At 44.4% G+C, this 23,070-nt stretch overlaps 1 protein-coding gene and 1 long non-coding RNA gene across 8 annotated transcripts in view; one reads left to right on the top strand and one right to left on the bottom strand.

Moving 5' to 3' along the window:
• FARS2 (phenylalanyl-tRNA synthetase 2, mitochondrial) overlaps positions 1 to 23,070 on the top strand; it is a 499,388-nt gene that overhangs the window by 406,960 nt on the left and 69,358 nt on the right. The window lies entirely within an intron of this gene.
• LOC140626218 (uncharacterized) lies at positions 4,122 to 7,788 on the bottom strand. Of its 2 annotated transcripts, none has more exons than XR_012025417.1 (3): positions 6,784 to 7,788; positions 4,983 to 5,244; positions 4,122 to 4,378 (listed from the first exon to the last, which is right to left on the bottom strand). It is a non-coding gene; the product is annotated as an uncharacterized lncRNA (long non-coding RNA). The 2 variants fall into 2 exon arrangements; XR_012025418.1 differs by having other exon boundaries at positions 5,028 to 5,244.

Genomic DNA, 23,070 nt, shown 5'->3' with positions numbered 1-23,070 from the left:
ATATGATTCCTTTAGTTTTGCAGGGACCTCCCTGTGAAGAGCAGAATGTAATTTATGAAGTATGACAATCATTGTTGTAACACCTCTGTGCTACATGTTAAACTCACTCCAACAGCAGCGTGGAAGAAGCTACCCGTACTGCCAGCTTCCAGAGCTTTGTGTTGCCCCTGTGTGTAGGAGCCTCCTTGGATTCCTCTCAGGATGAAGCCACAGAGGGAACTATTGTCTACTGAGGCCCTTCCCATTTCTGGCATTTACTGTTTGAACTAATTCAGGAACAGGCGTGTCTAGATTAATTGAAATGTGTGTAAAGACACATAATTCTACTTCTGGTTATTAATCGAAATTATAATGATCTAAGAAAGTGACGTTAGCCAGTTACTCTTCAGGCTCTTTCATGAGAAGCCAGCAGTAATTGGCACGGCGGTGGTCAAAAGGGAAGATGCTCAGGTGAGACTGGCTAAGTTTGAATGCTGGGCCTGTCAGTTGCTGGCCCTGTGTGACCTTTGTGCCCCCTTTTTACTTCTGTTTAAAATAGACCTAATACTTCTCATCTCAGGTGATTATTATAAGGATTGAAAGAGTTAACTCACATAAAACTCTTAGAACAATGCCAGACACATCATAAGCATTTAATAGAGAGTCTAGCTATGGGGCGATTAACTCAGCCCGGTGGCTCAGCCAGTTAAGCGATTACCTTCAGCTCGGATCATGTTCTCAGGGTCCTGGGATTGAGCCCCATGTCAGGCTCCCTGCTCAGTAGGGAGCCTGCTTCTCCCTCTGCACCCTGCCCCCTATCCTGCTCATGCTTCTCTGCTCCCTCTTCTCTCAAATAAATAAATAAAATCTTTTTAAAAAAATAGAGTCTAGCTATTATTGTAGATACTAGAATGTGCTTCAGAAGTCTCTATCTTCCACCGCCTCCTCTTGTTGGCAGTTCTATTTAGGAGACACTTCCATTTTCATCACATGCAACTTTAAAAGTAGGTTATTGTATGCCCAATTTTCCACAATGGCTCAGTTAATATGACCTATAGTTATAAGATTTTATATTATATGAATGTAGATTTATCATCTCCTATATATGCAGTAAGCAATATTTATTTGCTTTGTGCTAAAAACATTCCCTCCCAGGGGGCATTGCAAGGCTCTCAGAGACAGGGACTATCTTCATCAGCTTGGTACAGATAAAAAAAAAAACATTCTTTTTCAGCTCTTTTAAACTATTTAGCAGAGAAATCAGATGATTGAACTTTCCAGAAAGCATTCTTCCTAAGTCTGTTTGGATGAAATCATTTGCTGTAAAGATCCAGTGTTATTCAGAGCCACTCTGTGCTCCCTTAATTGAAAAGCTCTGACATTGACATTGAAGAGAGATTGCCTTTGGGGCCACCAGCAGACAGCTTTCTATAGCGTCTTATATCGTTAATGATTCAGAGAATGTTTTCCGATGAGATCAGAAGCAACCCACTAACGAAAAAGTGGAGAGAACTTAAGAGCTTCAAAGAGCGGAGAGGAGGGATGTGAGAAAACCTAAAAAAAAAAAGACAAAAGTTAGTGTGGAAGAAGGGGCGGGGCTAGTTCCATGGCAAATTTGTCATTTGTCCCAACCCAGCTACTCAGAATCTTTGTTCCAGTAGGGAGAGGACCAGAAATCCTGTCCTAAGGGGCGGTGGAAATATCTCGGAAATGATGTGAGGGGAAGCCAGAGGCAGACATGGAGTGAATCTGGACCTGCCCTATAGATCTGGAGAAAAGATTAACTCAGCACTATAGTTTGCTCCCGGGCCATGTCAGTGTGTGTACTGGAGGCGCGGGATGGACGGTCCACATGCTGCCTGACGCCATATGCCCTGCAGGTGCTTACATGTCCCCATGGGTGGATGGCTTTGTTCACAGCCCAGAGCTGCTGTCTTCCTCCACCTTCTTCAGCCTTCCTCGGTGCTACTCCACTGCTGACAGCTCAGCAGTGGAAGTGCAGACTGAACACAAATTAAGTGGCAGTCTTGGGATTTTAAAGAAAAAGGGAAACTTTTTCATTTTAGAAATGAAAAAAGTAATGTGTGCTGTGTCATTTCACTGTGTGTCCCCTGAAATGGCTTCATCTCTATGCTAATTTCATCCAGAAAATAGAAACTCTCCTGCACTGAAGAGGAGGGAAAGGGCTGGAAATGAAAGATAACGGAGTGGCTAAGAGCTAAGTAGACTTCTTCAACTCAGTGCCACTTAGCGAATGTCCTCTGGGCTGACCTGGCCCTCGAGACTGCTGGCATTGCACTGAGGGCCACGTCCGGGGAGCCAAGGGCTTCGCCTCTCACCCAAGAAACCAGCTCCCAAGCCCCAGGCATGGATTCGTGACCTGGAGAGTGCCTGTGTCTCCATAGTCTTCTACCAGCGAGTTCCTTGGTACATCCACATCCCCAAATTGACTTCCTCTGACTTCCTCCACTTCTGTTTTAGATGAATAATTAATTCACAAAAAGCATCATCTGAAAATCACAAAGTAACCCATAATTCCATGACTGTAAATTCTTTAAATAATGGACACTGTATTATGTTTAGTTCTGGATTTGTCTCTTTCTCTTAGTGTAGAACATGAGACGTTGAGGACGGGAACCTCATCTCTGTACCGTTAGCACTAACATGGAACCTCCCCCAGAGCAGGCACTTACATGCCTGTTGAATTCTATTACTGTGATCTCCAGAGATTCCTCTGGGTCTGTCCCCTTGGAGTTCAAGGGCAGTTGGACAAAGGAGAGATGGGAAGGGTCTCGTTTTCACCGCTTGTTAACTGGCTTCCTTCCCCCAGACATTCTCTTTATCAGTTTGATCCTGCCAGTTCTCTTCCCCTAATGTTACGTACCCATTCCTACATGATGATACTGGCTGGTTGTGTTATTCATGTCGTTATAAGGAGACAATCCATGATGAAAGGGAATACACTTGTTTCAGGAGCAGGACTAAGATTGGTGGGAGAAAACTGTAAGAGGTTGATCTCAGCTCCAAACAACGAGCTTCCTAATGATGGGGGCTGTTTGTGAAGGAGCAAGAATGTGTTTCAGCAGAAGCCTGGTGGTCACACAAGACTATTGTCCTGACAGTGCCTCCCTGAGATTCAGCTGGCTGAGGTGCTGACTGATGACACCCTGGGCACCCTCTGGAACCTCAGACGGCAATGGAGGAGATGCGGCGGGGGCAGGAGGCCGCGTTCCTTAGGCCCTCTCTGGGGGCACACCACCACTGGCAGTCCACCATGCTGCTTGAGCCTGTGGGGCAGAGCTTCGAGAAGGCACAGAAAATGCTGACTGGGTGGGCAGCTGGGACCGTAAAGCAGCTTATCTTCAAAGTGGAAAGAATTTCTTGGAGACATAGTCCTCGTACACTCCTGAGGGATTTGAGATGAGAATGTCCAGGAGACGCAGAAGCGTGGGTGTGTGTGTATGAGGTGGTTTCTAACTGCTTGATAATAGGGCCATGAGCTTTACGTTTCTATTGCATTCATTTCCCCCTTCTATTAGGATGTGGAAACCAGAAACCTATAGCCCGGGGCAGGCATTTTAGTGACCTAGACCAGAGAAACGTGCATCGTAAACAGTTTTGGGAACATAAGGAGCTAGAATGCATTTAGCCATTTAGAAAGATAACAGAATTTGTGCTGCTTTCTTTTAACTATTTCCTTTGAAGTGTAACTATGGAGTATTGCCTTTTTAATTCTTTCACAAAACAGACCCTGATAGAATTCAAAGGGGTAAGCAAGAAACTAGTCACCTGCCAGCTTCAGCGGAAGCTGGGAGCTTCCAGCTTGCTTTCTATGGCAATTCCACCCTCCTGAATAGAAGGACTTGGTGCCGTGGCAGAGAGCCCCGAGGGATTTGGAAAGAGGTGGCTGTGGTGGTAGAGGCGTTGACATTGAGGAGACCCAAAGGGAAGAGGTGCATCTGGCTCCATGGTAGGAACCCGAAAGGAGGAAAGTGAGGTTCATAGCCATAGAAGGTCTAGGGGGCTGTACTTGAAAAGGCTGCAGTGTTGACTGAATCACCAAACTCAACCCCCAAATCCATGTGATGCCCTGAAACAGGAGCAGTGAGGCATACGAAGAAGACTCCAGTAACTCCCTCAGCTAACTGAAAACATTCATCTTAAGGGGCATCATTTTTTTACAGAGAAAGAGCAAAGCACATCAATGTGCTCAATAAACACTTGCTGATTAACAGCCACTGCAGGTCCTGGAATGTGCCTTTAGTTGGAAGTGGTGCCAATCTGCATGCTCCATGAGGGACTCTTCATAACGACAGCAGCCAGTCGAATTGTAAGACCCTGCAAGAACAGTGTTCAGTCTTCCCCTGTACGGTACCAGGAGCCCCAAGAGGCTTGCCAGCTGAAAGGAGACACAAATTCAATCAATATTTAGTGCGTGATGCAGATTTGCCATGTACCATACATACGCGGTACTAGACACTGGAGATACAAAACTAGACAAAATAAGCAAAATGTGATTAGGTACATGACCAACAAAATCAAAATCTGCGGAGGAGAAGGCAGTATCATTTGATATTAAAGCTAGCCCCTGGGATCCCCGGGTGGCTCAGCGGTTGAGCACCTGCCTTCGGCCCAGAGTGTAATCCCGGAGACGAGGGATCGAGTCCCATCGGGCTCCCTGTGTGGAGCCTGCTTCTCCCCCTGCCTGTGCCTGTGCCTGTGCCTCTACCTCTGTGTGTGTGTGTGTGTGTGTGTGTGTGTGTCATGAATAAATAAATAAAATCTTAAAAATAAATAAATAAAGCTAGCCCCTCAAAAGAAATCTTTTGGGCCGGCAGCTGAGTCCTTAGAATTACAGAATGTCGGAATCAGATGAGCCCTCGGATCTGTTCAAATCTGTTACTTTGCAAACAGGCAATGGAGACCCAGCAAGGAGAGGTAAAGACATCAGCCACGTTTAGTTTACATTTCTTTTTGTCTTCATTTACAGCAGGTAAATGCACCTTAACTTTAGTGGGTTGATGAAGACAGATGCTCCCTCCTCTTACACTGTGCTGGCTGGTGGTGACCATCTCTCAGAGCAGGAGAAGCACTTTCTGACATTGATGAGGAATTATGCCTGTGGTGTGTGAGTCTCCTGAGCTGCCGAGCTTTGTCTCCGATCCCCTGCTTTATTGTTTCCTGGCATACGCTGCTTTCATGCCCATCATCAGAGAGTTTCTCTTGACTATTCCTCGGCTCTACTCCTTCAGAAGTCTCTGTATACTGACAAAAAATAGTTGGTCTGAAAACAGATGAGAGATTTTTAAATTTGGCTTTTTCCCCCCAAGGGATGATGTAGGGCTCCGTGGCTTCAGTTCTGTTGAATTTTACTTATAAATGGTGATGGCTTGTGTATAATGTAGGTTTTATTTTCTGTTTTATTTGTACTTTATACGCAGCCACATTAGCAAATATTTAATTTATGTTCACTCTAGTACCGTTGGATGGCGACAGCCAGTGTAAATGATACCGCACCAGTTTCAGCTGGGACTGACTTACCCAGATGTCTGTATGACCCTGAAGTAGTTGGTAGATTGATCATTTCAGGCAGATAGAGAAATCAGTGGGAGGACCCCCAAAACTTAAATAAATGGATTGATTTTTAGGTGGTTTGGACTGCTTGATTCAGGCAAAACATTTCATCTTTTATTCTTTTTTTTTTTCAAAATTCATTTTTTTTTAAAGATTATTTGAGAAAGCATGAGACAGAGAAAGGGAGAGCACAAGCATGGAGGAGGGAGAAGCGGACTCTCTGCCAAGCAGGGAACCCACTGAGGGACTTGATTCCAGAACCCCAGGATCATGACCTGAGCCAAAGGCAGATGCTTAACTGACTGATCCCCACCCCCCACACTCCATCCCCGCAGGTGCCCTTACTCTTTATTTAGAAGGAACTGAAGCAAAAATATATGGCTTCGAAGACATATCCAAGTCCGATTCCAGGTTTTACCTCTTAGTTACTATGCCTTGACCAAGTTACTTAACTTCTCTGGGCTTCAGTGTTTTCACTTGTAGGAATGGGAATCATAACACTTATTGCATAGTGTTCTCAAGAGAGTGATGTTTAGGGGCACTTGGGTGGCTCAGTTGGTTATGCATCTGCCTTCGACTCAGGTCATGATCTCGGGGGCCTGGGATGGAGCCCCACAGAACCTGCTTTTCCCTCTCCTCCCTGCTCGTGCTCTCTCTTGCTATCTCTCTCTCTCAAACTTTTTGAAAAGCAGTATGTTTAAATATTAAAGTACCCAGCACAGTATCCAAAACAAACAAATGTTAATTCCCATCCTGCTTAAAAGGAGTAATCCCAGACAGATAAATGGGAGTCGTTTTGTAACAGTGTGTAGACCGCATCATTCTGATCTTCACTGACAGATACTTCAGCGGCTTGTACTCAGCATCCATCATCAGGGCCTGTAAGAAGCAGCTCTATGAAATACATTACAGCATGTCCAAGGGAAGATTGTTGAGGATCTTGTCCATCCTATCACTCAGCACCCCCTCTATAAAACCTTTAGTGAGACAGGTCTTAAGAGTTAACTACCAAGGGGTCCCTAGGCGGCTCAGTGGTTGAGTGTCTGCTTTTGGCTCAGGGTGTGATCCCGGGGTCCTGGGATCAAGTCCCACATCAGGCTCCCCACAGGGACCCTGCTTCTCCCTCTGCCTCTCTCTGCATCTCTCATGAATAAATAAATAAAATTTTTAAAAATAAAGATACTTAAAAAAAAAAAAAAAGAGTTAACTACCAAGAGAAGCTTAGCTTACCTTAAGGTACAGGTGAATCTAATCTCAGAATTTTGTCACTGGCCCTTTTCCCTTTCACTCTGGCCAGGGACAGGCTCAGAGCCAGATGTGAAGCTCCGCTGGTTCCGTGCAGAAGCCTTCACAGCTTCCTGTTTGCATTGCCCTTTATCCTGATCTCTGCAGGCCTGTTTTACTAACATGTCCCTTCCCTGTATTGTTCTGTGTGAGGAAGGAGGTTTCAGTGCTGTTAGGTAATCTTTCAGCCACAATCCTGGAGTTGCCAAATCCTGCCCTGCACGTCACTCCCGCCCCTTGTGGGCTCCCAAGTGAGTCAACAGAGAGCAAAACATACAGAGGGCTTTAGCCTCGAGAGCACCCAGCATCCAGTCCAGTCCTGCAGCTGGCAAAGGACAAGAGGATCTGAGTTGGTCAAAGCACATTCGACCACATTCTCCGCCCAGACCTGCAGGTGTCTTTCTGTCCGCTCACGTGGCTCATGGCCTTAGGGGGGAAACAGGGAAGGAGTAGTCACATGTGAGTCTGGCTTGAAAAGGTGTCAGCAACATCCCGCCTCTCGCATTCATTCTTCATTTTCACTCCTACCCAAACATTTTTTTTAATCATACATTTTCTTTTGTAAGCCTCCTTAAATCCTTCGTAGAATAAGGCAAGATGCAAAAACACGAAGCTTCGCAGATGAGGTGTAACCAGTGAAACCCAGCACGTTAACGGTGTTTGCACTCAAACCCGGGCGAGTGTGCCCAGTGCACGCGTATCCGTTCGGCGGCCGGGGCCAGCCGCAGGCAACTTGGTCGAGTCATAGTTAGGTTCCCCTTCGTGAACCACATCAATCAATAGCAAGCAAATGAACTTGTATGGAACAGGCGGTACACCCCACTAATCATTGCAGCTGTCATCCTGCAGGAAGTCGTCTACTTACCGGGCTGAGTCTCCTCGGCTTTTAGCTTCTGGAGAGCAGAGACCATTTCTTATTGCTTCTTATATTTACAGCACTCAGCCCACAACCGATGCATAATAAATGCACAAGGGATAGAGTGGATAAGTGAGAATCCTCCAAATGGGGAGATTATTTGGAATAAACGAAGTGTACAATATCAGAATATCTTATAAGGAATGGCGGTTGGAACAAGTTGTTATTACTTGGAGATACTTTCAGAAACACAGAGTGTTCCCTAACCAAATGCTACTAAGATCCTGCTTTAATAGATAGAGAAACATGATTTCTCATTAGCATGCATAGCACTGAAGCCCAATTTTGTGTCTTTTTTTTTTTTAAATAAACACACTTTTTAAATGTTTCCACGAAGCTCTTTCTCTCAAAAAGCTTATCATCTGATCTCCAGTGTTCATTTTCCTAGCAGGCCCCGCTCTACTGACAGTAGAAAGTTTCAACTGGGACTCTTCACAATTATTACTGATTCTTAATGAAGATGAAGTCAGGTGGTTTTACTGAATTTATATTTGCCTGAAACATTTTTATTTTTAGTGTCCCGATCGTGCCTATCCGAGACTATACATTCAGCAGCCTGCAGCCTATGCCTGACTATATAAAAAATTCGACTGTTCACACGCTGTAATAAATAATGAGTGTCAGTGAACTCATTATGGTAAATCCTTAGGTAATTACTTTCTGCCTTAGTTAGGGGACGTATGGTAGCATAAGCTAAAATTATTCCATCTCGAGACAAACCCTGAGGTGGCTGTTAGAGTTAAATATAATTCATTTGCAGCATGTTTATTATAGTTAAATTTAACTAATTTAGGGCCTGTTGCTGGCCAACAGCTGAGGAGGAGGAAGTTTCAGCGTCCGTGAGTGCCTCAGAAAGAAAAATGAGGTTCCCCGACCGAGCTCTCAGAACATGACGCAAGAGCTACTCCCACTGTCTCCGCTCGTCCTGTCCCCAGAATTGGACAGCGTCGATGCTCAGGAGGCTGGCTAACGGGCTAGTCGGGCGCTGAATTACATGGCGTGGCAAGAGGAAATCTCCGCATTAAACTCGGGTTCTGTCCAGTTCCCTGTTCCGATCCAGAACTTGCTGAAGTCCCAGAGGGGAACCCTCATGTCCAGGGTCGTTGGGATACAGACAGATGAGCAATCTGCGGATTACTGGTCTCCTTCCTTTTATGCCAGGCTGCCTCTCTCAAAATCATAGGGTCAGTTTGGGGGTGATTTCTCCCCAGGCCTTCCAGCCTGAAAGAGCGTTTACTCCGGGGGGGGAAAAAAAAGTAAAATGAAGAACTTCTTCAAAGAACCAAACAACATGTTTACAGAGAGCCATTTACCATGTAAAGAGGTTTCTGCTGAAGGAAGAGTGTTTAGAGGGAAATTTGTCTCTTGACAGCTCTCCTGAGATAGATGCCTTGCCTGCCCCCCCAAGACGGTGAGGGGACACACATGGAAGAAACGCACAGGGTGCCCAGGGGACACTTAGGAGCTTTCCACTTTTGTCCGAGAATAAAAGTGAAGAACCCCTGGAGGGGGGGCCTCTTCCCCTGAAGACAGGAATAGTGCCAGGAGAGGAAACAAAATTCCAACCATCGTGAGGAATGAGGATTTGAGGAAAACACTGTCCTACTTTTTAACAAAAATATCATGTATCTACTTTGGAAACATGTGTGCCGTTCGCATCACTCAAGAGAAGGTGGCAGTTGGAGAAACTCCAGAGAAGGATGAGTGTTTGAAGACAGGAGTCAGGAGGTAGCTGTGTGAGAGCTAGAAACAGCAGAGCGCCTTCTAGGGCAGGGGTCTAGGGCAGGTACACTGGGGTCAGGACAGTTTCCTTCACCACATCCGAAGGGCACAGCCACCAGGTGCCCCACACGCACACACACCCACAGCCCCAAGACTCCATCTGGCACAACTGGCCCAGCCTCACGCACTGTGGTCATGTCCTCGCCATTCCCTCCCACCCCCCCACCCCCCCCCCCCCGCCCCACTGACCCTGGTCATTCCCAAGATCACTCAGTGTACGAAGGCCGGGCTTTCTGACCCTAAAGCCAGCGTTCTTTCCAACACACCACAGTGGCCTGCTTTGGACCCAGACTCTCCTGAAAACTCCCCTTTACCATTTTGATCAGATGTACTTCGGCCACGGGAACTGTTTGCAACTTTAGTGGGTGGCTGTGATATAAAAAGTAAACCGTATAGGTTATGTAATGTCAAGGGCAGTTAACTTCTCCAGAATTCTGGTGTCAAAGCGAAGATTTCATTTATGCTATTAAAATTCAGGAAAACATAATACAGCTCCTCTGTACCTCCCGCAACCCCCCACCCCCCATAAAAATAGCCTCTGAAGCCTCCACGTAGCTGAGTCACTGCTTGGTGTGATCCAGGGCTAGGTCGCAACTGGACCTGTCACAATGAGGCCACAGTGATTCATGACAAAAACCAAGTTTGGTTGCCACTGACAACATGTGTTCCTTTCCGTTTTTGGACTTTGGCAACACCACATTTTGCCTTTGGAGTAGCAACACCTTTGCATAGTGATAGTAATAGGATGAGATGAGCCACTGCAGTGAATGTACCCTCTGGGCTCTCCCGCTAGGACACGCACAACCCACAGCCATTCATTAGGGGCAAGCGTGAGTAATCCATAATTACGGCCTACGGAGACCATAGCTGTGCAGGAAGTTTACCATATCTACCACTGCAGCTTAATATTAAGTCAGTCTACCAGCCAAGTGTTCCAGCACCTTCCATGTGCCCCAAACTGTGCTTCCCATTGAGGAGAGACAAAACATTGAGGAGATGTGGTTTCTCCCCTAAAGGAACTTGGAGCACCTGCTTGCCTCCCTTGGCATTCAGGACTTGGTCAGCACACCATCCCCTCGTGGCCTTCTCAGGGCACAAGTGTGGGCCTGTCCACCTGGACCTGGTGTAGGTGTCTAGAGAAGGGCAAGAAGAGGTATGTCAGGAAGGATGCAGTTATAGTGGTTTTATTTTAAAAGTGGGACCTGAGGCACCTGGGTGGCTCAGTGGGTGAGCATCTCCCTTCGGCTCAGGTTGTAATCCCAGGGTCCTGGGATCGAGTCCCACATCACGATCCCCACAGGGAGCCTGCTTCTCGCCCTGCCTGTGTCTCTGCCTCTGTGTGTGTGTGTGTGTGTGTGTCTCGTGAATAAATAAATAAAATCTTTAAAAAAAAAAAAGTGGGACTTGGACTGTAAACAATTCTGTGCTCCCCAACATTTGTGTAGAATTTAGCCAAATTTATGCTAGCCGGACATGTGCCAGCTTTTTGGAAGTGGGGGGCAGATAGAAGAATTGTGGGTACTTTCCAAGAAATAAAGCTGCCTCTGTAATGCTGATGGTGCTTGTTTCAGATAAACTCAGACTTATGGGAAATGTAGGGCAGAGCTTCCCAAATACGGTGCCTTAGTATACAGATGTGCACACATAGGTGGGCCAATGTAATATAATAGCCTCTGGAGCTCTTTGGACACCTAGATATGCCTGCAATACAAAATGGATTTTATAGATGAATATAAATATAGACGTATATATATAATGCGTATATACTTTGCAGAAGACTAGGAGACCATATATACAAGATGCTAGCTACTTTAGTCTGGATTGTATTTTTTAATTTTCTTACATACTTATCTTCATTTTTATATAATTTATATGCATTAATCATAAAAATTGTTAAGCCAACCAAATTTTGACCAAAATGTTGAAGTAAGACTTACACCAAGGTTTCGTGGTCCAGCCAAAGATTTATATATATGTTATATTGCATCACTGATGTAGAAACCATTTGTCCTCTTTTTTTTTTTTTTTGTCATTTTAAAAATGACTATTTTCAGTTGGATCATAATCTTCAAAAAGAAAAAGAAAGAAATAGGAAAGCAGATGTCACACATCAGAGAAATTGTTGCATGTTGACAGATTTCACACCATTTATTTTCTTTGCATCTACTGGCCCAAACTGGTAATAACCCAAACTTTCTCCATTTGTGGAAAGTCTTATAAGGTCAACTTCCTGTTATGTTTGATAGCTGTATTAAGAGAAAAACCTGTTGGTCGGATGTTAGTTTCAACTGGCCCAACTCTAGGGGACACACTGATGCTTGACCCCTGGAGAGTGTGGAGACAATGAGCAGTAGACATGCTGGGAGATCTTGTTTCTCTCTTCATCCTCCCACTTGCCCAGCAGCTAGAGGCCCGGGGTGAGAATTTGATGGTTACGTTTTATGGCACGTTATATTTATAAAATGTTTCTGATCATTCAAATTTGTTTTATTCAGAACAGTTCTGTGAATGCCTAATTTCTTCTTACCTGGGCTTAGATTCATAGATATTTGACTTTCTGTCATGTTAGAATACCTGTAACCTAAATAGGATCGATATCTTTGTTCTTCTGGGAGAAGTACTATTTTCACCTGTTTCCAAAATTATAAAATACTTCCATATTTGGAACTGTGACATTTTGGACTCGGGGATATTTTTAAGAGATTGTCTGGTTCTGGGCCTTCATTATACAAATGAAAAAGTTGAGACCAACACAGTCGAAGGAAAAAGCTCCAAGTCCCAAGATGCGGTGAGTGGCAGGCCTGAGGGCTAGAGCCTAGTTCTCTTTTTACTACTTCTATCCTGTACTTTTTACTTAAGATTTCCCAGTTCTTATGGGTACTTAAAATAATATTTTCTAATTGGAATTTTTTAGGGAGAAAAGAAACAAAAGGGCAGTGGCTGGTACAACATAGGTAGTCAATAAATATTTGGTGAAGAAAGTATTGATATGCTTGCCATAAAAAATACAGCACATTTGTGGACACACAAATATCTAGATTGGTAGCGTAGGTGAATGACTGAGAGCACACGTACCATTACCAGTTACTTATTAAAATGTATTGTAAATACTAATAACTATTACTAATAAGTAGTTGGTAATTGCATGTGTGCTTTCAGGCAGCACAAGGATTTAGTTATCATGTGCTCCCAGTTTTCCGTGGCTCTCTTTAAAGGAAGAAACTCTGGGCAGCCCAGGTGGCTCAGCGGTTTGACTCCTGCCTTTGGCCCAGGGCCTGATCCTGGAGTCCCAGGATCGAGTCCCACGTCGGGCTCCCTGCATGGAGCCTGCTTCTCCCTCTGCCTGTGTCTCTGTCTCTCTCTCTCTCTCTCTCTCATGAATAAATAAATAAAGTCTTAAAAAAAAGAAAAGGAAGAAACTCTGGAGACGAATGACAAGAGAGTTTAGGAGACAGAGAAAATATACTCCTTTTCAATGAAAACCTAGCAGGAACATCGGTGTGCGTGTGTTTTGCTATCCGTATAGTCTACAGTAATTCTTTGTTTAGTCATGAAATATGTCACCTGCCATCCCACACAAACCAACTGTAGTGTTCAAGAGACCTGTTTGATTAGGATAAATCATAGAGGAAGTGTAGTAAGAACATCACCCTGTAATTAACTAGCACATCCTTGTTTTGGATTTGTGCTTCCAAGTTTCTTTTATTTTACGAGAGTGACTTAGAAAACATTAAAAGAAGAGCCAGTCTTCACCAAAATAGAGTGAAAAGTTCAGAGATAAGTAAAACAAACCTGGACAAATTCATAAATCCCCTACAAGAAGGGAACATTGTTTTTCTCATGTTTTCCATTGGCTAACATACCCGGCAGGAAGTTAAATTTCATTTCCTTTTCGTATCGCAGAATGTGTTTTCTTAATCACCTTCTTTACATATTGAACAACATCTTGATCCTAATTGTGGCATATGCTACATTGAAACTATGGTGAAAATCATTCTTTTTCTCCCACCAAAGGGAAATTTCACTTTTTTATTGAATGAAGGAGGCATTTAAAGTACAAATTAAAATAAAGATAACCACTATTAAATTTGGTTAGGCTCCTATAAAAAAATAATCAAATAGCAGTGCAAACAACCTGACTCAAGATTGCTACAGAAAAGTTTAATTAATTAACACACTATATTGAAGCTTGCAGGAAGATTTTCTTAATGATACGTAAAGATGTTCATCTCCCTAATCAAGGAAACTTCCATACTCCTCTACTATTGATGAGTCCATTTACTTGATTCTTCTTTTTCTCTCCTTCATTCTCATATTAGGCCCTCACTCCTTTGTTTCAATTTTACATTTGTTAAATACAAACAATATCATACACATTAGGCCAGCTATATATCCAGAAATACGCATTTATATAATCTTCCATTTTTAAATCATGAGATGAACAGTATATTTTATTGCACATGAATCTGGTGTCCTAGTTTAAGATCTGCTTAAATTCTCAATAACATCCTCATAAAACTGTTGCAGGGAGCAGAGCTAGCCATAAGGACATTTACAATGTCACATTAAGGTAGGGCGTATGTCACGTGCCTTGTAATAATACATTAAACGATTCAAATAGGATTTTATATTGAAAAAGATCAAAGCAGTTTAGAAAATTCTATATGGAGCCATATTTCTGAATGTGAAAGTCCCGTTTTGTTTAATTATCTATTAAATGCTCCCAAACTTCATAGGACTTTGTGCTTTTACTCTCTATATTAGGAAGAGAAAATCCTTAGAGTGAACCTTCTACGAATATGTGCCCCATTTTGCCTCAGTGATAATGCCTGCAAGATTCCTTCTCTCACTCTTGTATCGTCCCATGATATTTGCTGCTTCCTGAAGTCAATATAGACAGACCCGAGCCAACTTAAATGTCGTCTCAATATTTACCTAGTACAAAGAAAATTCCATTTGAGAAAACCACAGAGTATAGTCATTCCTGGAACAACCAAGAGATGGTTATTACTGCTGGACAGAATTACTTTGCCCTGCTTTACTTTTAAGAGTGACCAAAAATAGTTCTTTAAAAATCTATCTTAAATTCCGAGGCATATGTATATTTAAAGTGCCTACACATCGAGATGTTCCTCATTAGTTTCCTGAACTGTTAATTCTTTTAATTAAAAACATTTGAAATGCATAACCAAAGATGATTTATTTTATATAAATTTGTGAATCACAAGGAATTCTTATCAAACCATTGCCTTTTTTTTTTTATGAACATGGTATAAATGCTTAGTATCAAAGCAAATGTAATTAAAAAGGACTGGTCCATAAGAGAGCTGTAAAGGAGGCAGCAGTTGTGCTCAGCTCCCTTTCATTTCGTTCTTCTGACTCCCTTTCAACGAGTTCTTTCTTCCCACCTTTGCCCCTTTCCACGTAATATCTGTTAAGAACTTGGCAACGACCCACAGAATACAATCCTGGCAGCCAGACCTCTCCAGGAGTGTTCAGGGGATCTGTTCCCAACACTTGGTAATAACCACAGCCACAGCAAAAAGACACCGGCAGCGCCTTTGATCATCAGTCCACCTATGTGTGAGGATGTCCTGCGGGTGCTGGGTCAATCCCTGGCAGTGACGTTGGCCTTGCAGCACTGCTTTGGGAAATTAACCTGACTTCAGAGAGTAGGACAGAGAGGAGTGGCAGAGGGAGAAACCAAGGGCGGTTCCCAGAAGCCAGAGTCATTATTCCTTCTACCACGTGCTTGTACACGAGTGTGTATACATTTCTAATGCTTCTGGCTTCTCTGTGCACTTGAAGTGTTTGTTGACGCGTCTGTTTCATCCACCTGATGGTGAAATTCCTGAAGGCAGGAAATTCTATCTTGTTCCCGGCACAGAGGAGGCACGTAGAAAATGGGCCTAGAATGAAGGAGTGAAGGACTCAGTCGGTCAGGCCGTCAGTTCATTCACGTGACACCAATAGAATATGGGTTCAAATGATGATAAAAATTGCAAAGATGGATTGAAATACACGGATGTAGAAAAAACTGTTTTAAAGATTTTATTTAGTCATGAGAAACAGAGAGAGAGAGAGAGAGAGAGAGAGAGGCAGAGACACAGGCAGAGGGAGGGGCAGGCTCCATGCAGGAGCCCGACATGGGACTCGATTCCGGGTCTCCAGGATCAGACCCTGGGCTGAAGGTGATGCTAAACCACTGAGCCACCCGGGCTGACCCAGAGGTAGAAAATTAAGAGAGGTACCAAGTGGTCGATGCCTCCAGGGTTTTGAGCTGAACTGAAGGGAGAACACAAGTGGCAATGGATGGAATGGGGAGCTTGGTAAGAGAAATTTTGTGAGTGAAGTTGGCAAATATGCTTTTAGGCAAATTGAATAAGATTTGACCAGCTGGGCATCAAAAATATTTTTTCTCGAAGAAACAGCCTTTAAATGTGCATCTGACATCTTCCCTTACCACACCTAACTCCATTTCCTGAAGATCTGATTTCAGATAAATTACCAGCAGAAAAAAACTATTTTGCAATCGGAGCAGTTGTACATGGTTTAAAGAACATTTCCATCAATTCTTGAAAGTTGCCATCCTTTGTAGATTGGGAGGAGGGAAGGGATCTAGAAAGCCTGAGACTGGTACCTTGAGAAGATTCTCCCAACGCAAGGAGGCCCATCCTGTAGGAGGGTAACGGCTGACAGAGGTCATCACCTCGGGACTTGGCATCCCTCAGAGATACTAAATCCACATCAGAGAAGACACTTAGGCTTACAATTTGTGTTATAAACTGAGCCACCCCTGGAGATCGCCTCTTAATATCTAAATACATAATGTTCGAAGGAGGAGAATCACCTCATATCACATCCAGCCACTCTTTGTAGCACGAGGGCTGCTTGGGCAGTTTCTACTGTCTCATAGGCCTCTGGAGCCTCAAACACATCTCATTCCTGCATGTTTCAGAAATGCCAAAGCAGGGCCTCCTTACCTGGATAATATGTAAGCCAGGGGGAAGTGGCCTGATACATGCATATTGAAGTCTGTAAATCATGAAGAGAATATTATAAATATTTCATTGTCAGTTTTCAGCCCCTCACTCCTCAAGTTTTTGGAGTGAGCTCTCCAAATTTCCCAAGGACTCCCCTGAGAGTTCTAGTGGAGGACAAGGATGCAAAGATACCTGCTACGTGTTTTCCTGAGTTTTGCCCATTGTCTACCTGATATCCTAAAGAATTAAGCTGCAATCTTGTCTTAACCCAAAAGTGGCGCCCCTTGGATCAGAAGGAATGTCTGGAACACATTGATCTGTGGTTGGAATAGTAAGCTAAGCTCTAGGAACATCCTGCCAGCGGCCTGTCCCTGGGAAATCATCTTAGATTCTCTTGCTGGTGAAGGATGACATGCTGCAACTGACCTTCTGTGGAAAGCCAGAAAACAGAGGAGAAAGCAAGCCTTTTACTTTCTAATATTTCCTTCAGGCTATGCTTTTTTGAGGGTGATACCCTCTATATCCTTAGAGACCCTATTTGCTAGACATTAAAACTAGGTCCTAAAATGAGTGATCACCAGCCTCTGGAGTAATTATAACCAGATATGCCCTCAAGTCGCAAGCCTTCTCTTACCCTTGCCTTTAAAATCCAAACAAAATTATTCAGACCTACATAACCAGCATGCCCTGTTGAGTTTCTGCAGATCTCATTGGGGTGTATTTATGTCCTTCTCTATCTCTTGTTTCTGAACCTTTTTTTTTTTTTTTCATCCCCTACCATCTTGGCAACATTCCATAGGTTGTTGACTTCATGACATTGATCACTCCTTTTTATTCCTCAGGATACCCTAAGTGGTGCAGTGACTTGCAAGAGATTGGAAATAATGGAGAGGAAGCTAAAACTACAATCTCTGCATTGCAGTTGTGACAGTGCATCAGTGATTTGTCACCACAGTGAATCACTTACCGGCCATCTCTTGTCTTGTTTCTAGACTAACGCCAGGAAGCAGCTATCTCTTTAGAGAAAATTTATCATTTCCTGGCCTCCCCTGGTGCCCGGTCTTCCCTAAACCCCCATCTCTTTGGCCTGACCCAATGAAACCTCCACAAGTCAGTTCTTTCATTACAGTCTCTGATGGGGATATCCTTTTACTTAACTATGTAGAGTGGTTTAGTTTCCTCTGTCTCAACTTCCCTGTTCATGGTAATAATAATAAGTTTGTTAAAATGTTTTCCCAAACTACAGAGTTCTCTCTCTAAAGCAGAATTTTATCCTTAAACCCAATGTGGAAATAGCTACATCCAGGATAAGGTAACAGGAATTGTATCTTTCTGCTGCACAGTGAAATTTGGATTTTGACAAACTCCAGTGGCTACCATTTGCAGTGTCGCTCAGATGCTGAGACTCAGTGAGGTCATGAGAAATAACTGTGTGGCCAGAGCACTTGCATGGGCCTGGACCTTGTGTAAATGGAGGCCAAGTTGAGTTGTGTTGCAATCCACAACCTTGAGAAAAGGTGCCCTTCCAACAGGGAGACTCATAACCAGGAAAATACAACTGTAACTCTAATGGTCAAAGTAGCTATGGGTTATGCAGTCATCTATGCCGCTAGCTTGTCCAGATATCCCCACCATTTTTTATCCACAGGGTCACAGAGAAAAGGATTTTGGGTTTGTTTGGTTTTTTTTGTTTTTGTTTTTGTTTTTTTTTTTTGAGAAAAGGATTTTGGATAGATAACTCTATCAACGATAGAGGAAGACCTAACAAAAGTGTTAAATGGGAATTATGGTAAACCAGAGTTAAAGAGCAAAGTGGTCCTCCATTTCCCACACAGCTACTCTCTAGTTTACTACCCTGTCCAGTCTTTCTGCCATCATCACCACAGGCAGCTTATGTGGAAGATAATTTATTATTCCCATTTTATTATGCTTCTAGAAAATTCAGCAGGTACTCCTAGATCCACCTGAAACTAGCATTAACATTGTGTGTTAACTATACTTGAGTTAAAAAAAAAAAAAAAGTAAATAATCTGCCCTAAGGAATTCATTTGAGAAGAATTCAAAGAGTACTGCATTATCATTTATAAGAAAATTTGGAAACAACCTGTATGTTACCCACAGAGAAACAAAGCAATTGTGCTTTCCTCATCTGAACAAAGGACTACTTTGCACATATTCAACTCTGTTATTTTAAAGAATTGTCACAGACTTTGAACAGAGGTTCACAACATAATAGGTCTAAAGGGTAAAGAGTAGAATATGTGTTGTAATTCTACGATTATAAAGATTTACGTATCCCTAAGGGAGAGCGGGAGAAGCGCAGGCCTCACGTGGCCAGCCCTGGCTCACAGGACGACAGGTGGTTTTTACTTTCTTTCTTTATACTTTCCCGTATTTCCCAAATTACTGCCCGTGACTGTTTCATTTGTAAACCAAGAGGGGGGAAGAGTTATTCAAAGAGGAAAGAGAAGAAAACCATACGCCTTTACAGCAGCTTATCAAGCATTTTAACAATGCAAGATGGGAAAATCCTCAGGATATACAAGCCCTTTCTTCCCCCTCTGACTTTGGCTGATTCATCTGCTCACAAACTGCTGACTGTTTTCTCAAGAGAGCAGAGAAATAAAACAGGCTCTGACTGGCGCCTTTATTAAAGTCTTTCCAAAAGCTCCCTTCCGGCTGCCACCTCTTCCCCTCCTCGTCCTCCCCTGGCTTCCTCCCTCCCTCCTTTTGGTGCCTCTTTGTAAGGCTGGCTGCATTTGGCCAGTGGTTGAAGTCATTTGTTCATAAATAATTTGTGCAGTGATTTAGAGCTTTCTGACAACAATCTCCAGTTTGCTGCAATAAACTAATGTGATAAAGAGTCCAAATTTGGGCTGCTCCGCGACAGACACCATGTAGTTGCACTCTTCCCTAGTCAGGATGTGGTTTGGGTTCTGCTGACAGAACACCACTGATACTACCTCAGTTTATGTGGCATTTTTACGTTCAGTGAACTTCTAATAGCCTCGTGCCCCAAAGAGGCTAGGTAAGTTCTACAGCACGGCCCCTGGGTGGAATATTGCAGAGATGCTAAAAATGGCAAAGCCTGGTTGCCCATCAAAAAGTGTTTAAAAATGTGAAACAGGAAACAAATTAATGCCTCTATATGGTTATGACAGTGCAAGAATATATACTCGTATTTTGAAAGGAATAGAAGGAACATGGAGAATGAAAATAATTAGTTTGATGGTGGATGATAGAAATGTTTAAAATTCAGCAGTTTACCGGACGCCTGCAATATGCCTGACGCCGTGCTAGGCCAGTTTTACAATGTGGTTCTGCGATATGTGCGATTCTGAAGAAATGTAGGGTGGGGGATTCATCTTTGTAGATGTTGCTGTGGGCCGCGCTGTGTCTAGACAGACCCACACTGGACCCGGCTAAAACCTATGCTGCTGACTCTGGTATCTGTGCGGTCCTCAGGGGCCAGAGGTGGCTTTCCCCCATCTGCTGCATGTCATTCATTCACACACCCACTGAACAGATGCGTGCCAGGCTCTGTTCAGGTGTGGGCAGTACCCAGGGACCAAGACGACAAGGCTCTGTCCCCACTGGGTTTCCAGGCTGTCGAGAAGGACAGTGGACAAATTCATTGACAGTGTGATTTCAAGTACCGAAACCTGCAGTGAAGGAAAGTAGGATACAGAGATAGTGATGTGGAAAACGGTAGCTTCTTTTCAGGAGAGTCAGGGAAGGTCCTGCTGAGAGAACAGGGAAGTAAAGTCTGGAGGAGGTAGAGGGGAAGGGATATGCAAAGGCACTGAGGCAGGAACAAGTGTGGTATGTTTGTGAGACAAAATGAATTCAGAGAAGCAGGTGAGCCTGGGAGCTCCATGGGCCACAACATGGAAACTTTTCTAAGTGCAATGGCAAGTTGTTTGGTTTTTCTTTTTAAGATTTATTTGAGAGAGAGGGAGGGGGGAGAAGCAGAGGGAGAGGGAGAGAAAGAATCTTAAGCAGACTTCATGCTGAGCTGACAAGGGGCTCGATCCTACAACCCTGAGATCATGACCTGAGCCAAAACCAAAAGTGATCGCTTAACTGACGGAGCCACCCGGGGACCCCTGTGGTGGCAAGTTGTAAGGAGTGTGGACACGCTTACCTCTTCTCGGTAGAGTGGACTGTCAGGCGGAGGAGAAGCAGGGGGCCAGCTAGGGGTTCAGCAGTGCAGGTGAAAGGTCAAGGGGGCTTGGCCTGGGGGCTGGCACAGGCATGGAGTTGAGGGCTGTTGAGGGCACAGCATGTATGACGGGCTGACATGGGCCCCAGGAAGAGTCAGGAGACCGGGATCGCTCGTGGGCTTGGGAGTGAGTCTCCGAGTGGTAAGGCTGTGTGCTAGGAGGGAGGAGGAATAGGTTCTATTATTTCTTAGCGAAAAGATTTGATCTAGGTCAGTGTGGAAGCTGCTGCTAATTCCCAGAGTTCCGTGGCTGGATGTTCAAGGTAGGAGAAGGGTTTCACGGGACACTGGAGAGACTCCAGCTGAGGAGCCCAGAAGCCTGAGTCTGGTCTACCCCTGCTACAAAATAGCAGTTTGATCTAGGACACATGATGTCACCTCCTGAATTACAGTTTCCCGTATGTGTGGGTTTCAGAGCTGTGTAAACTGTTTAAAGTTCAGCACAAGGGACGCCTGGGTGGCTCAGTGGTTGAGCATCTGCCTTTGGCTCAGGGCGTGATCCCGGGGTCCTGGGATCGAATCCCGCATCAGCTCCCCGGAGGGAGCCTGCTTCTCCCTCTGCCTGTGTCTCTGCCTCTCTCTGTGTCTCATGAATAAATAAATGAAACCTTTAAATAAAAAAAAAAAAAAAAAGTCCAACACAGACACATACGGGTGCACCCCATGTAATGAGCATTCCTGTTTAGCATCGTGACCTGGAGCGTGTGTGAAGGCACAGGTCAGGAGAGGATTGCCCCTGATGTGCTGGCTGCCTTCACACCACCCCCCGGTTCACCCCTGGCCCACCACCCAGCACCGTGCCAGGCCGGGGCACCCGTCCTCAAACAAACAGCTTAGCAACATCCCCTTCAAGAGTGAAACAAAGGCATATTCTGATGTATCCCTGAGTAGCTAAAAAATTAAATTTGTGTTTCGTTCTCCGAGGACTCTTGCCAGCTGAGGTGGTTGGTTTGTTTTCATTATCACCGCCCTCCTGTGTTTGCTTCCAGGGGCCGTTTCCATCAGCCTTCCCCTAGATTAAGCCAGCCATATAAATGAGAAGCCGCCACCAGAAGCTGACTTCTCCCCTGCAAGCACTGCTTAATGCGCCTAATCAGCAAACTTCTTTACTTTCTCCCTCTTAAATACCATCTTGAGAAGTCCCAGCACCTGTCACCTAAAGAGGACATCTTCTACCGTGAATGGGGAGGTAGAATGGGTTTTGAAAGGACGATTGAGGGAGCTAATCTAAACGATTAGATGTTTTTCTGGTTAATAGGAGCCTAATTCTATTGAATCTCTTACAGACTCTATTAAGACAGGTTTCTTTGACTCCTAGTACTCTGTTTAAACTTCTGGAGTCCTTCGAATTGCCCGCTCACCAGCTGGGGGAAAATGTAAGCAAATAAAAAAAGCAAGGGGAGCCAGAGAACAATTTTCTTTTATAATTTCTCTACTCAAAGTGAGGAAATTCAGAATCCTTCACCAAAAACACCATGGGGTTCATCAAGATTGATGATGATGAGGAGGTCAACTCGAGGGACATTAAATGTGTGCAGAAGCGTGGGGGACAGTCCACGGGGGTCAGGAGCAGACTAGCTCAGAAGGATGGAGGCCAGATCCATCTGGAATGCAGGCTGAGAGCAAAAGGGACGAGGTCCTATTGTTTGGGGACTAAACCAGTCAACAGGTTTTTCTTACTTCTGCCATTTCAGGGAGAGTTTTCTTCTCGTACATGTAATTGCTTCTGCCTAAAAGATTCCTTATTCGTGAGCCAGGTACGGGAGCCGAGACTCCCCCTCTGATTCTGTGAGCCTCTCGCCGTCTCCGCCTCAGACCGTAGTATAGAACCGATTTGAGTTTACAGACCCAAAGGCTGGCTTCAGAGTTGTTTGTCCAGCCCTTCCACCCAGCCCAGGTTGTAACGACTGAGCTAAGCAGGTAGGCCTCTTCGCCACATCCTGAAAGTCACTCTCGTGATGACTTTCATCCAGAGTTAACTGACCTTGACATAGAGAATGCCATTTCCAGTGGCCTGTCTGACCCTGCTCTACAGAAGGCAGGGAGAAGTTAGTTTGCAGAGCAGTTTAAGCCGGAGAGACTCTCCGGACGGGAAAAGGCATTTTGGATTCTGCCCATAGTGAATCAAGCACCTGAGGTTTCGGTTACGGGCACAGGAGGGGAAGAGGAGCATCCCCCCCTGGACTGGCCTCTCCAGGCCGCCCTCACAGGCTTCCCAGGCGAGGCTTGTAGAGGGTCTCATATGTCCTGTTCAGGTCTAGTTGCCTTGACAGTGTTTTCCCATATTTTCAGGTGAGAAAACCTTCTTAGCCAGAAGAACAAAAACTATT

This window comes from Canis lupus, chromosome 37 (assembly GCF_048164855.1).
Source record: "Canis lupus baileyi chromosome 37, mCanLup2.hap1, whole genome shotgun sequence".
In the NCBI taxonomy this organism is placed as follows: domain Eukaryota; kingdom Metazoa; phylum Chordata; class Mammalia; order Carnivora; family Canidae; genus Canis; species Canis lupus.
Note: the sequence above shows the minus strand (reverse complement) of the source record. Positions and strands in the feature narration are given on the sequence as shown.